Below are 16086 nucleotides of genomic sequence, written 5' to 3'. Positions count from 1 at the left end.
TAATATATATGTGTGTATATATAGATATATATACATACACACACACACAACTTCATTCAAGTGATTTCCCCAAGAAATGGTCATTATTTTAATTGTTATGTTAATTGTTGTATAAGTGGTCAAATCCCATTGTAATAAATATAGGCAGATCTTTAATTTTAGCAAAATTGTTATTTTAAAGCTGTTTTCAAAAATAGACAAAAACTAGGAAGTCACCCTCTTTTTCATACACACACACATATCCACTTTTTAGAAGGATTCACCATAAGATTCCTTGTACCATTTTTAAAATTGTATTTGATTTTAAAAATCAGGTTTATATACCACATACAAAGTGAAACCTACATGAACAAAGCAAAAACTCTGTATAAGGCAACAATCAAATTGTAAGATTCATTCCATAAGCCACATGTGAAAATCCACCATATTAACTTAGAGTCTCACTTTCCAAATCAAAAATGATTCCCAAATTTAAGTCAAACATCCACTTTATTTTAATTTGCAAAGTGTCTGAATCCCCAAATTTATAGAATACAAAAGAATGCTGTGTAGGATTATAAACAAGAAACTTGCAAGAACCCCTAGTCTATGAGGAAACCAAGTCCCAGAGAGTTCCTTATCCAAGTTGCACAAATAGGATCCTAGGTGGATCTCATTTCAGTTTCTTTGACTCCAAAGTCTGTGCTTCCCTCCCACCCCTGGAATGCATTAAAATGAGATTTGGCTTATGTTTTATTTCTTTAAGGTTTTAAAAAATATTTTCTTCCTTTATAGATTGTTTTCTCATCCATCTGCGTCCTTAAGCTATGTAGTTGGAGATCTCCATCCATATACGTCATATGAGCTAAGGTTGATTGCCTCCAATGGATATGGTAGCACATTCAGTGACTGGACTTCATTTATGACCACAGAGGACAGTAAGTAATTGGTTGTACATAGCTAGATATCATTATAACAGGGATTCTTGACTGCCTTTTTTCCCCAAACATAATGGGGTGATAACACTATTTTTTGAGTAGGGAATGTAGAAACAACAAAAAGAGAATGGCTTAGGAGTTTGATGATTGGTCCCATGAAGTTTCATTCACAGTTATTTATTATGTGGGTATAGTTCATCTTTTTTATATATACCTCTGGATATTGAGAGTTCAAAGTGATTTCAGAGTGATGTAACTATAATGATTTAGTTGGTCTTGGAGTAAAGAGGATACTAGTTCAGATATGGCCTCAGATACTTCCTAGATGAATGACCTTAGGTCATTTCTCAACTTTTTTCAAGCTCAGTTTCCTTATCTATAAAGTGAGGCTCATAATAACACCTAACTTTGTGCAAAAATTAAATGAACCAACATAAATATATTTGCAAATATCAAAATGCTATGATACATGCTAGGTAATAATAAGAGATATCATTCATATAAAATTTAATATGGTATCTCATTTAATTCTTATAACAACTCTGGGAAGTAGACAAGTACAATCATCACCATTTTACAGATGTAGAAACTTAGAGAAGCACAGGTTGGGACTTCCCTGTAGATCATATATCTAGGGAGTGTCAGAGATCATATTTGGATTCAGATTTTCCTGACCACAGGCCCAGAACATTGACTACTGGAGAAGATAATTTGATATTATTGATGTTGTGTTTTATTATTTGAAAGAATTTCATAGTTTTAAGTTTGTCAATAAATGTTTATTGGTCACTTTTATGCTTCCTATTTCTCTCTTTCTGATATGAGAATGCTTAGCTAGAGCTTTCCTGTTATTTCTGAAAGCAACCTCTTTGTAGTAGTTGATTCTCTTCTGAAGAAAGAAATTCTAATTCATGGAAGGTAGCTATTTTGGCGATTTACAATTTGTATAGTTGGGTTTCACACAACATGGACATTGTTCATTATTATTTTTGTATGGCTTTGCCCAAATTCACTGGGAAAATCTGATGTGCTTAAATATATTTGCCCTAATAGCATTGAAGATATATAACAAAATTTAAGAATGCTATCTATAATGCTCCCAGCATAAATTTGACCTGTATGTACAAAGTAAACTTTAAAATTTTTTAAATCACTTTTATCCAATCATCTAGACTCTTACAAAACTGTGTTGCAAAAACTTTGTGCTATCACATTTATTATTCTGAATTCATTTGCTTGGGCAGGGTTAAGGGATGGGAGAGTTGGAGTGATAAAATTAGAAGGAGACCTAAATAGAAATTATGAAGTTGTTACTAATGAAATTATTTCAAAGAAGAGATCAAGGTATGGCTGAGCCAAGACAAAGCTCTCTTGGAATACATACCAAAGATATATTGACGTGAACTTTCATTGTACACCTCCCAATAAACATGCAAGAACTTAGGATCAGGTTCAATTATACACAGAGAGATAGTCCATTACCCAGAAAGTTTGGGTTCACTCCTGCAATACAGCTCACAATTGTTATCCCTAACCTCATCCCCAGATGGTGGAAAAGGGATGGAAATGTTACAACACTAGAAGAGGTATGTCAGCTGTTATCCTTTTTGACACTATTAAGCAATGCAGATGATCTCAGGAATAAGAGAGTATGAAGACAACAGAAGGATTCCAAGTGAACCTGAATTTTATAGACTGTTAGAAAAAGCTTTACTCTAAATATGAGTGGCTTGAGGCAAAGCCCTACTCACACCACCCTAAGTAGAATACTGGTTGCCAGGTTATTTGCTTAGCAAACAACATAATGGATTCCCTCCTTTAAGAATACCATATATTGATCAGCCAAAACATGATGCTAGTATTTGAAATAATACAAACTATGGATAGATTTTATTTTCAACATAGATCCCTTGATTTGATCATGTTAGTAATAGATAAAGAATTAAAATCAGTAACTTTTCCCCTCCTTCTTTAAGGTCTAGCTGAAAAATTGGCTATCCTTATTATTTGAGTCCTATTATTATATGATCACATTAAAGCTGGCCTATTTTTGGTTATTCCTCCTTTCCTCTGCTCTCCTCATAAGAAAACAGAGATGTTTTAAGGAGTGCCTCAGAAATGGAACCTCTTTGGAAATGTGTAGATATATATGTATATAATAAAATATTTTATGTATATGTGTGTATTGTTATTCTACACTTTTGTTGATCAAGACTCAGGTTCCCTTAGAGTGGAACATTCTTCTTATATGTAAGTTGAGCACTCTGACCTGTATATCAATGTGCATTATACTTTGGGGGACCATTTATTGCATTTCATTCATGATTTGCCAAATGGTTCCCTTGTGGACCAGTTGAGTTAATGTGCCCTTCAAAAGTACCTAACTTGCTCTTGGGGAGTAATTTAAGTTTGTGGATAATTGATTTGAGTATTTAATATTACTGTCCATAATGATATTTATTTATATAATCATATAGGCTTTAAAGAAGGAAGAAAATAGCTCATTGATATTTGTACCTAAAATGTTACTCCATGTCATGTTAGGCTGTAGAGTGAAGAAAACTCTCCCTTTGTCAACTTTAATTCCTTGCATGGATGTCCATCTGAGTTCTCACCCTTTACATGATGATATCTGGGATTAACCTCATCTCCATTCTAGAAATGAAGCCAGATTTCAGATATAGTAGGGAAGCCAGTGAGCAATGCAACTTCACTGCATTAGCATGCTTTCTGCATCACCCCTGCTTACCTTTTCATCCTAAAGTAAACATCACCAGTTAACAATGTGGTTAGAGCATCTGTATGCAGAATCACTTCCATCTATATGGCCAGATATGCTCTATCCTCTACAAACAGAGAGTGACCTATCATTCTGAATGGTTTATGACAGCCCATCTTTTTTTCTCACTCCACCTGGTAATGATTATGATGAGGTAAGCATAAAACACTGGGCACAGTGACCTGTCAATATTTAAAGATTCTGGGTTTTGTCAATGTGGTGATTCACTTCACTGATTGAAAGCCCACAATGTAAGTCTTACATGAAGCTATATAAAACTACATGGTTTCAGAGAGTTGCCTAAAGTTCATCAATCTTAAGTGATCTATTTACTATTAAAAATCAGAGGCAAGGTTTGAACTCTGGTCTTCCTTACTCAAACCAAAAACCCTTTTTGTGCCATACTTTCTCTCCACATATTCTACCTACATTCAAGGTTCCATTTTAACTGACTCAGAGAAATAAAATATGCCTTAAACTTTCATTTACTGGCGAGGCTTATTGACATATCCACATCCATGAACCTATCATGTATTTTAAAAGAACATCCTATTTCAAACAGGCAAGTTATCCCTTTGTGTAAATGCCCTGTATGTGTACTCTGAAGCAGTTTGCATCAATGTGAAGTCTGGGTCTGGCGATTTGCCTTTCCAATTGAAGTAACCAATGTATTTTCACCCCTGAAACACAGTGACAGTGTACTCTATATTTTGGGTGTCAATGGAGATGGATGCCATTGCTGAAAGGATGTGCAATTGAGTTGACAAAGACTGAGTGATTGGCACTGGGCACAAGCAGTCTTTCTGTCAGAGTTTCATCTCATTGCTTATAAAACCACCCATCTTGACAGCTCCTTGCCACAACTGCACTTCATATTTGATCCTGACCAGCATCTCTCACACTCCTAAGTGCAATTTCCAATGTAGAAATTTCACATATCATCTTACACAGTGAAACAGAGAAGTCACCTCATGCCCACATTTGAATTTCACACCATCAACAAACATATTTCATTGTATCAGCCATAGATTCAAAAAAAAATCTGCCTGCCAAAATGGGTCATCAAAGTCCAAATTTTTAGTTTTTTATTTCAAAACACTGATTTGCATCAAACCTATGATGAAGCTGAAACAATCAAAGAGAGCCGAGCCTAGACAGAAAAGTAGTTATAGTTAGGGAAACAAATCCTTGGGTATAAAGATAAGCTCTCCTGGAAGGAAAAGGCTGTGGAGAATTTTAACAGATTTTTCAAATATTTTGTCATTTACATTTGTGTGCCACCAGTACCTAATTCTATGCATTTTAAAAAATCTAGTGTGCTGATGCCAAATAATAATAATGCACATTTCCTATGAATATTTTAAGCCATGTTAAACATGTGTTAATAAAAGATGTTTGTTCCAGCCAACTTGGTCAGTGTAGTGTTAGACTATTTGCAACCAGATAAACACAAACAATACATGAGTTTTCTTTATGTGCCGCTGGCAGTCCAAGCACCAGGAATGTATGCAGTTTGCAGAAAATGCATTATGGTTGTGCTAGACTTGGGAGTATGTGATAAATAAAATGAAGTCTCTTATCAAGCACTCTAAAATTAAGATAATTTTAAACTGGGTGTAACCATCTCTTCCAATTGTCCTATGGGAACCATATTACCCATGCCTCTCATTCTCTCTGGTCATAAATATTTTTTGTACAATTTGCACATACAGAAATTGTAGTTTTTGGTTCAAATGAGGATTTTTCTTTCAAACTAGGCTAATACCTGGGCATACTATTTTGTGTCTTTGCATTTTAATCCCTTGAACTCTTTTAAATGCATGCAGAATATGTGACTCAAAGGCTCAAGGACAGATTCTTCGATCTATTACAAATCTACCCCAAAGGAAGACAAGATTTCTTACTTTCCTTTAAAGATCTCATTTCTCTTAGGGTAAAAGGAACTAGGTTTTATTTTTTTTTCAAAATTCTCTCCATGTATAGGTTAAAAAATGCACCATTATTCCAGTCATTTTAATTGCCACATTGAAGTATTTACACCAGAAGGATTATATGGAAAAAAATGATTTTTTTTTTTACTCAAAATGATTTGACTAAGTGTAGCCTATTCAGTGACTACTTTTAGGGATACCGTTAAGGTATCTGACAATTTTCCAAATTTATATGGTATAGACTCCACATTTAAATATGATTTTAAACTGTTGAAATGGGGAGAATTATAAAATTATGTTTAGTGGTTTTTATAACTTTTGCATATATAACCATAAGATTAAATTCAGACTACTTTTATTTTCTGATAATTGTTCTCCTAAATTATTAGTTGTTTATGAATTATGAGTTTCAAAATTACATGATGCAGAAGTGAAAGTGTATTGCTCTTTATATATATATATATATATATATATATATATATGTATATATATATATTTTTTTTTCAGTTAGATACATTCATTGTGGCAGCTGGATGGAGGAGTAGGACCTGGAAGACCTAAGTTCAAATTCTATATCAGCTTCTTACTAGTTATATGACCAAGGAATGTAAACTAGAATTCTTCAACTCTAAAATGGGATGATAATAGCACCTTTCTCCCAGGGTTAGTGTGAGGATAAAATTAGATAATATTAATAAAGAGCTTTGTAAACCTTAAAGGGCAACATTAAATGTAGCTTTTATGATTATTTATTGGATTTACTCACAGTATATTGATATTTATCATCATCCCTCTAATTTTTGCTCTCTAAAATTGGAATGACATAGATTCTCAAGACACCTAGTTTGCCCTTTGCAGCTTTCATTAGTCTTTGAGGTCCTTACCACAGTTTATTTTTTTAAAGTATGTACAAACAACTTTAACATTGAACTGAGCCACTATGGTGCCAAAGAACTTCCACCAAATATCTAGGCTTAATACTGCTCCCAAATTTAGATTGTGATAGATTTTGTAACTTTAAATGAGCATTCTTCCTTTCGGCTTGAAATATCTGTTTGATTCGAGTCAAAGAGTAGTCCTAAGCAAGACTATCATGTGTAACATAGAAATAGAAACAGAGAGATAGAAAGGAAAATTTTCAAGGAATCAAAAAGTTGTTGGTTTTTCCTTTTTAAACTAATTTCAGATTTTCCTGCCTAAAGGATATCAGACGAATTTGCTAGAGTCTCAAACTGTGAAGTGGGAGAAGCTCTATTTTTGTTTCCTAAAAAATTAGGTGGGCTGAAGACTGAACACAAGAAGTGAAAGCTTGGTAACCTTCCCCGTTTCATGTCAAGCAGTTAACTTTACCTTTAATTTACTGTTCTTGCTCTCTACAAGGATAGGGCACATTCCATGTAATAGTAACTCACTTTTATACTTTTAATGTTTACAATTAACTTCCCTCACAAAAAAACCTGTGAGAACAAGTAACTTAATGGGTCTATAATCTCAGTGTTTGTAAGGAACAATTAAGTAGTACAGTGGGTAATGTGCCAGACCTAGAGTTAGAAAGACTCATCTTCCTGAATTCAAATGTGGCTTCAGATACTAACTAGTTGTACTATCCTGAGCAAGTCACCTAACTTTGTTTGCTTCAGTTACTCATTTGTAAAACGAGCTGCAGAAGGAAATGGCAAGACCACTCTAGTATCTTTGCCAAGAAAAACCTAAATGGACTCATGAAGAGTAGGATTTGACTGAATTAACCAAACAAGTCTCACTATTTGTGCTCCCTCCAGTAATGAAGAACACATCTTATCCATGCCCTCTCATTGTTGTTGCTCATTCTTTATTCTCAAATAGCACAATGACAAGGGTGATGTCTTGACTTCCAAATAAATTAGAAAGTCAACAGCTTCATTCTCTCCTACGGAGTCATTGGTATCTAGGGGAAGGATAAAAGTCAAAAGAACTGGCAGTGACCCGAGATGTGATGGGTGATCTTAGACTTTCTAAATTAAGGTCTTTCCCAGGTCTCAGTTTATCTGAGGCAATGCCCATTCAATGAGACCTAGTCATTTGGTTTTAAAGGTTTAATTAACCTTGGAATAGCTCCATTTGAACCACTATGGACTTTTTAAAAATCTTTTTTCCCTCAGAGCTTTATTTAAAGATATACACACATACATACACACAGATAGACTCTGGGTCATTTATTTCAAGATATCACTAATAAAAACTGCACAGGACAAAAATAAGTTGTCCTAACTTTATAAAATAATAAATGTTCTCCTAAGATGAAATGACTAATTGGTATATGTAAAAGCCAGAATGTGAACCAAGATATCTTGGCCCTAAGTCCAATGGTCTTTCCTTTATACAGTAGTTCTCAAAATTTTGGTCTCAGGGATGAATTAAATTCTTTAAAACTACTGAGGTTTACAAAAAGCTTTTGTTTATGTGGGTTACATCTTTTGATATTTGCCCACATTTTAATTATAATTAAAAAAGTAAAACCATTAACATTTTACAATGTTTATTCATTTAATGATAGTGATAAATATCATGTTAGCATAATTAACATGAAAATTAGCTATATTTTGCAAAGCTAAAAAATAGTAAGAGTAATACACATATACATGCATACATATATGCACATATATGTGTGTGTGTAATGTCTGACTTAATAAAAGATAGCCAAATTCTCTTTTCTATTTTTGCATTCAATATGTGATGATATGTTTGACATGAAGAAAACCTGGTCTCAGATATATGTGTGACAGGGAGGAATATTTTAATAGGTAAATATTATCTTGCATTATTATGGAAATAACTTGAATTGATGAACTCCCTGAAAGGATCGCAGAGATCCCCAAGGATCTGTTTACCACATCTTGAGAACTCTACTCTAAGTCATGCTTCTACCTTCCAAAAATTATGTGCTGTTTCAAAGTAGAATGAAAAAGTGTATATTAAAGGAAAAACATAATCATTTCTTTTTTTTCTTCTCCATGTATGTGGTATGATGGAAGTGATGGATAACAAGAGGAAATGTCTAGATTGACAGAAAAATATGTCATAAATATTGCAGATACTTGTTAATTCCATAAGGATAATATTATCTTGGGAAAACTCATTTTAATTGATTCTTTTAAAAGTAGCTTAACATAATGTATTTATGTACTTTAAAATATGTAAACTTTCTGATAAATTAATTTAAATTATCCATCATGCATGGCATTAAAACATTTTGTTATTAGTGTAGTTTAGAATTTAATATTCCAACCTGCATCACTAACATATTAGCTTGAAGAGGGAAAAAAATGAGAACATCCCAAAATCAGGGTGGAGTATAGTTATATCAATGGGTTTCATTATCTTTAATGAAGAAACATGAACCGCCTCAGTAGTACTATGTGATTTATTCTCCCTCTCTCCATTCTAAAGACCTTTCCTTGCAATTGCTCTAAAGATTATCTCCCTAGCATACTGACAAGTTTAATGCATTAAACAATGAAGCAGGCTTCTAGATTGCACATTGAGATTTCCTCTGTAGATTCATGATTAGAAGAGATAAATGAAGAAAGCTGATTTTAAAACACAAGTAAGATATCTGCCTATTATTATTACATATGATGTGTTTCCTAGGAAAAAAATGTTTTTCTAGTCACCCTGAAAGGACAAGGGTTTCTTCCAATTTTTAAAACAACCTTGCTATTATTACATCAATGTAATTTTGTGAGGATTAAAAAGCATTTGGTTATCTTGTAAACCAATGGATGTAGTAAAGTTGTATTAATCAGAAAATAAACATGAAGTTATATTCAATTGCTTTTACCAGTGGCTTCAATAAAAAATATGGTTTTAGGTATTAAATTCATAACTATTAATAACCTCTCTTTTTTTCTCAAATAATTTAACGAAATTCTGGACAATGCAATATTCTTCTGGAAGTATTTCAACTCAAAAAGTTTGGGGAAAACCTATTTCTTGATCATTCACTGATAACTGCAATTATTTAATATAGTAATATAAGTATCTGTAATTATATATGCAAAACAATTTACATAATGTATAATATGTGTGATATATTAAAATTATGTAATTATCATTAATAATATAATTATTTAATAACTTTGCACCTTAGGCCTCCAAATTTGAACAGTCAAAAATTCTTAAAGGCCACAACTGTTTTGGGTTTCTATTAGCAACTAAAGATAGTTAAATGCTAGTAAGTAGCAGTGAATCAGAGAACAGACTTCAATCAGGTTATGGTGACTTAGGAAAATTCATTGGCAGCTGTAATAAGAGTAGCCTTGTGTTGGCCATTCCCATTTTCTTTATCTAATGCTATTTATTATGTATAAGACATGTTTTCTGTTATATCCAAATGCATTAAATAGATTGCCACTCACTTGCTCACAATCCATAATAGTTCATTTTGTCATAATCTATCATCTTCTGTAGTATATAAGAAAATAATCACATCACTTTATTAATTGTTTGAAGATCCTTGTAACCCCATTTTATGAAAGGTGATAATGAGTTGCAAATCCATTGTAGGGGGAATTAAGTTGGTTATACAGGTGTAGTATAGACAGTCAACAAGCATTCATTAATGTGTCAGGCCCATGTGTATACAGTCCAGGGTCCTCAAACTATGGCCCACGGGCCAGATGCAGCAGCTGAGGACGTTTATCCCCCTCACCCAGGGCTGTAAAGTTTCTTTATTTAAAGGCCCATAAAACAAAGTTTTTGTTTTTACTATAGTCCAGCCCTCCAACAGTCTGAGGGACAGTGAACTAGCCCCCTATTTAAAAAGTTTGAGGACCCCTGGTCTACACAAATGTTCATGTTGACATCACATGCATATATGTACAAATTGTTTACAAATGAATATACATGCATACACATTATATATATATATATATATATGTGTTTATATATATATATACACACATGTACATGGATATATTATACCTACATGTTAATATGACATGTTTGTATTTGTATATCGCATCCCATGGGCAGATGTCCCATAGAATGTTGTTGTTCAGCCATTTCAGTCCAACTATTCCTGACCCCAATTTGGGATTTTCTTGGCAAAGATATTATAGTACTTTGCCATTTTTTCCCCAGATCTTTTACAGAAGAGGAAACTGAAGCAGAATTATTTGACTTGCCCAGTATCACACAACTGCTGAGTTTCTGAAATTAAACTTGAACTTGGATGTTCCTGACACCAGTCCCAGAATTCTATACATTATGCTGCTTAGCTTTCCCTGTTGTAGAGAACTGAGTATGTAATCAAGAAGACCTGAATTTAAATCCTTTCTCTGTTTTTTTTTTCCCTTAGTTCTGTCACCATGAGCAAGTCACTTATGTTGAGCCTCAAGCAATTAATTAGTCCTTCTCTAATATACTATAAACAATGAAATCTCATATATCTATGATGTATTAATAATGAGGATTTGAATGAGTTTTGGGGAATGTGGGGTTTCTTTGTAAGTCATTTAAAATAATATTTACTATATCAGGACTAGTTTAAGTATAACTCTTCCAAAAAGTATCAGGGTAGAAAGAGTTAGGAGTGGACTAAATATCCTCTGAGATTTTAATTATAGGTGGTTTCCATTCATTACTCTCCCTATAATTGAATAATTCTTAATCTAATCTATAGGTATCTTAAAACTTTGAAATAACTTTTTTTTGACAATATACAGATATATTGCTATCTTTATAGTCAGGAAATTATTTTTTATCTGTACATAGATTTTTTTTATCTCTATTTCTTTTTTTATTATAGCTTTTTATTTACAAGACATATGCATGGATAATTTTTCAGCATTCACTCTTGCAAAACCTTCTTTTCCAACTTTTTCCCTCTTTCCCCCCATCCCCTCTCCTAGATGGCAGGTAGACCAATACATGTTAAATATGTTAAAGTACATGTTAAATGCAATATATGTATACATATTTATATAGTTATCTTGCTGCACAAGAAAAATCGGATTTAGAAATAAGGTAAAAATAATCTGAGAAGGAAAACAAAAATGCAAGTAGACAATAACAGAAAGAGTGGAAATGCTTTGTTGTGGTCCACACTCATTTCCCATCGTTCTTTTGCTGGATGAGGCTGGTTCTGTTCATTACTGAACAACTGGAACTGATTTGGTTCAACTCATTGTTGAAGAGAACCACCTCCATCAGAATTGATTATCATATAGTATTGTTGAATGTATAATGATCTCCTGGTTCTGCTCATTTCACTCAGCATCAGTTCATGTAGGTCTCTCTAGGCCTTTCTGAAATCATCCTGCTGGTCATTTCTTACAGAACAATAATATTCCATAACATTCATATGCCACAACTGATCCAACCATTCTCCAATTGATGGGCATTCACTCATTTTCCAGTTTCTGGCCATTACAAAAAGGGCTGCCACAAACATTTTGGCACATACAGGTTGCTTTCCCTCCTTTAAGATCTCTTTGGGATATAAGCCCAGTAGTAATACTGCTGAGTCAAAGGGTATGCACAGTTTGATAACTTTTTGAGCATAATTCCAGATTGGTTGAATGCATTCACAACTCCACCAACAATGGTATTAGTGTCCCAGTTTTCCCACATCCCCTCCAACATTCATTATTTTTTCTTGTCATCCTGGCCAATCTGAGAGGGGTGTAGTGGTATCTCAGAGTTGTTTTAATTTGCATTTCTCTGATCAATAGTGATTTGGAACACCTTTTCATATGGCTAGAAATAGTTTCAATTTCTTCATCTGAAAACTATCTGTTCATATGCTTTGACCATTTATCAATTAGAGAATGGCTTGATTTCTTATAAATTAGAATCAGTTGTCTATATATTTTGGAAATGAGGCCTTTATCAGAACCTTAGTCAGGAAATTCTTAATGAGAGACAGCTAACTTAAATGTCTCTTGCTAAAATTTCCTTTGGCCTTATTTTTAGTGAAATTTGAGAGAGGCAATTCACCACCATCTGAACAATATTGGTTCACCTACTTAAAGACTGACTGTTAAGTCCCAATCCCTCTACTATCAGCAGCCTTCTATTCTGTAGATCTATCTAAGGTTCACAGGGAATCCATAAACCTATTAGGAAATAAAATAATTTCTTTTCCCCTTCTACTACAACATTAATTAGACTCTTTTAAGTAAGTAAATGGTATCTTAACTATCAAATTACAGGATACGATTATATGGTGGCTTGCTTGTACATCATGTGACAGAATAAACACATTCAACATGTATTAAATGCCTACCATGTATACTCAGTTCTAATAGAGATATAAAGGTTCCTTGCAATTTAATAATAAAATGAAGACTAAGAGATGCTGAATGTCCTATTCAAAGCTATTCAAGCAGTCAACAAAAGTGCTAAACCCTGAGCACAAGGAATCAGAACTTTGTCCACTATGTTTTCCAGCAAGGGAGTGATCGTGAATATAATGTTATAAGATTAGACTGTTAGTATGCAGGATAAATTATGGGGAAGACTTGAGGCAACTTACGTAAGTACTTAGGCTGGTAGCACTAGAAATGCTGAGGAAGTCGAGAATCTGGTGAACATATTCAAAGAAGAATCAATGAGAATCTGTGAATCATTGAAAATAAGAAGCAGGCAAGATGATCCCTGGGTGTCCTGACTAGGATACTGGGAGTGAATGGAGAAGTTGAAAAGTAAAGAACTTGAGTCTGGGAGGGGGTGGTAAAGAGGATTACTTTGGGTGGCTTTGGGAGTAGATTTCATTATTAATGAGTAGAGTGAATATAAATCCAGTGGGGACAGCATTTCAGTTTAATGAAGAGGTCAATTGGGGGACTTGGAATAGTTCAAAGTTGTTTCAGGAAAATTAAATGTTCTATAATGTCTCTGAACAGAAGGCAAAGCCAGAAGATCCATTCAGCCACTGAGAATTTCACACTCAGGCTGTCAGCCTCCCAACACTGTTTACACAAACATATACACCTCTCTAGGAATAAAGGCTTCCTAATTCTACTAAAAAGTAAACAAACACAAACCTTTCAGTTCTAGATATGTGATTAGAAAAGATTAATCACAATCTCCTGCCTTCAGTTTTCAGTTGGGACTGAACTTTCAAAGCATATGAGCAAAATCGTCTCCCATAAAAGATAATTTCATTTGCCAAAATGAAACTACTTTCCATTATTAATGCTGTAATGAAACAGCCTGAAATATGAATCCATGGTCTTAACAGAAAGGATGCCCATGTTCCCTTCTCTAGGAGTTAGTTCTCTAAACAATTACACCCAAGGAAAGAGCTTTATGGTTTATTTTCATCATTGGCCAGCTGAGCTGTGTAGCTGTCAGACTTCCTGGCCCTCCCTCCAGTGACATCCGCATTGACAACATGTTATACTCCACATTGATTTTACAGTTAAGGAGCTGATTGTGATATATAGGGATTTTAAGAATTCAGCTGAGAGGCTGACTTTTGCCTTTTATCATTCCATTAAAATTTTATAACCATCTCTTTCATGTCATTTCATCCATGAATTCTTACTTTAGAAAGTGATAGCTACTGCTGTGAGCATAACTTTTCTCATGTTCAGAGCTTTTTATTGTATTAGCAAACTACCCCAATTATAGTTATTACTCATGTTTTACATAATTGTGGTGACCCTTTCAACCATGCAGTAGCATGCTAGTTGATTTGTATATATAGAATTAGATGATTCGGCTTGTCATTTAAAAAACCAGTAAATTGAAATAGGGTTGGGAAGCCAATCTTTAACACTTTCTTATCCAGAGGGGCTAATTAGGATACCACTCAGAGATTTCCTTCTGAACTGCATGAGTTTAAGGACTGCAACAAGAGGAGAATGAACATTCAGTTAGGCAGGGAAGCTAATAAAATATAAGATGGTTTGGAAGGGAAGGAGAATTGCAAAATTGAAAATGAGCATTTCTTCCTTAGATAAGAGATCATTTTAAAGGAAAGATTGTACTTTGTATGGGTATGAAGTGCAAGTTCATTTTGTTATTGTGGATGCTTCCCTAATAATGCTAGTATCTTATTCAAAAGAAATAAAAGGCTTCCCTTTATCATAAGAGAGAACAGACTACTTCATTGCTGATTCTTTTCCCTGAACAAAATTCAAGGAATAATCAGTCAAAACACTGGTATAACACTTATTAGAAAATACAGATCTTTTACTATCTGTTCTTTCTCTTTCCCTTCCTTCTTTCTCTTCCCTTTCCTTCCTTCCTTTCTTCTTTCCTTCCTGCCTGCTTTTCCTCCTTCATTTCTTCCTCCTTCTTTTCCTTCCCTTTGATTTTGCCAATCTAAAATCTCAGAGGATTTTGAGTTTTGCAAAAAAAAAAAAAAAAAAAAAAAATACTGATACCTTTCAGGAGTTTTAACAGATAGTACATGAAAACATTCTAATATAAATAATAGGTTTGAAGAAAAAAATTACCACTGTAATGAAATAATTATTCTTAATCAGATAACAAAAGAAAAAGAAAAGAAAAATGTCATGGAAACTTTAGGAATTTTCTCAAAAGAAATTAAGCAAAAGATGAGAACTAAAGCTTAGACCTGTCTCTGGACCTCATTTTTATCCTATGTAAAATGGAGGGAAAGTGGATAGGGATTCTGTAGCCCCTATCTATAATCCTATGACCTTCATCCACATTAGGGCCACTGTATTATTTTCTCAAATAGAGTGTACTTCCCAAACTGCCAAAAATGTCTTGTTTCCAGGGCTAATGCCTTAGAGAAGTATTTCTCTAAAAAAGAGGGGCAGAATGACAATTACTACGTCAGTGACAAATGGACACATATGCTATAGATACTACTTTATACAATTCTGCTGGTGCTAAGATATCTCTACCACATAATGCAGTCACAGAATTTAGGCATTTATGATTGCATTTTAAGATTGAAACCTTAGATATTGGAAACCAAAGACCAAAAAAAGTCAAAAAAAAAGAAAAGAAAAAAAAAAGAATCAAAGCTGTTTTAAACAATTACTAAATCCAAGCATATCTTTTTTTTTAAATAAAGATTTTCAATAAAATCTAATGTTCACAGAAAAATCTCATAAATGTCAAAATTGCTGTGGGCAGAAAAGGGGGATATAGTATTTTCTTGATCTGTTGTAGCAATTTATAGATTTCAGGACGTGGTTTATAAGAATGCTAAATGTTCTGGAATTACAGCTGTTACTGATCAGTGATTGAGCCAGATTTGTGTTATTGCACCATGTTCTTGCTTGTACCTAGAGAGCAGTAAAGCCTCAATATAATAAAAAGCACCTGCATTTTAAATGAAATTTCAATTGAAAAACTTAACAGCCCTTCAAATTGCAGAATTTAACGCAGCCCAGTAAAGCTTAAATAACACTTTGCCTCCGCAGGCTGAGGGGTTTGCATTCAAGGTGACTTGATTGTGTCGCATGGTGAAATTATTTACAATTAAGGAATTTCT

This window comes from Sarcophilus harrisii, chromosome 4, assembly GCF_902635505.1.
Source record: "Sarcophilus harrisii chromosome 4, mSarHar1.11, whole genome shotgun sequence".
NCBI classification, from domain to species: Eukaryota; Metazoa; Chordata; class Mammalia; order Dasyuromorphia; family Dasyuridae; genus Sarcophilus; species Sarcophilus harrisii.
The sequence above is the reverse complement of the archived record's forward strand: the minus strand, read 5'-3'. Positions refer to the sequence as shown.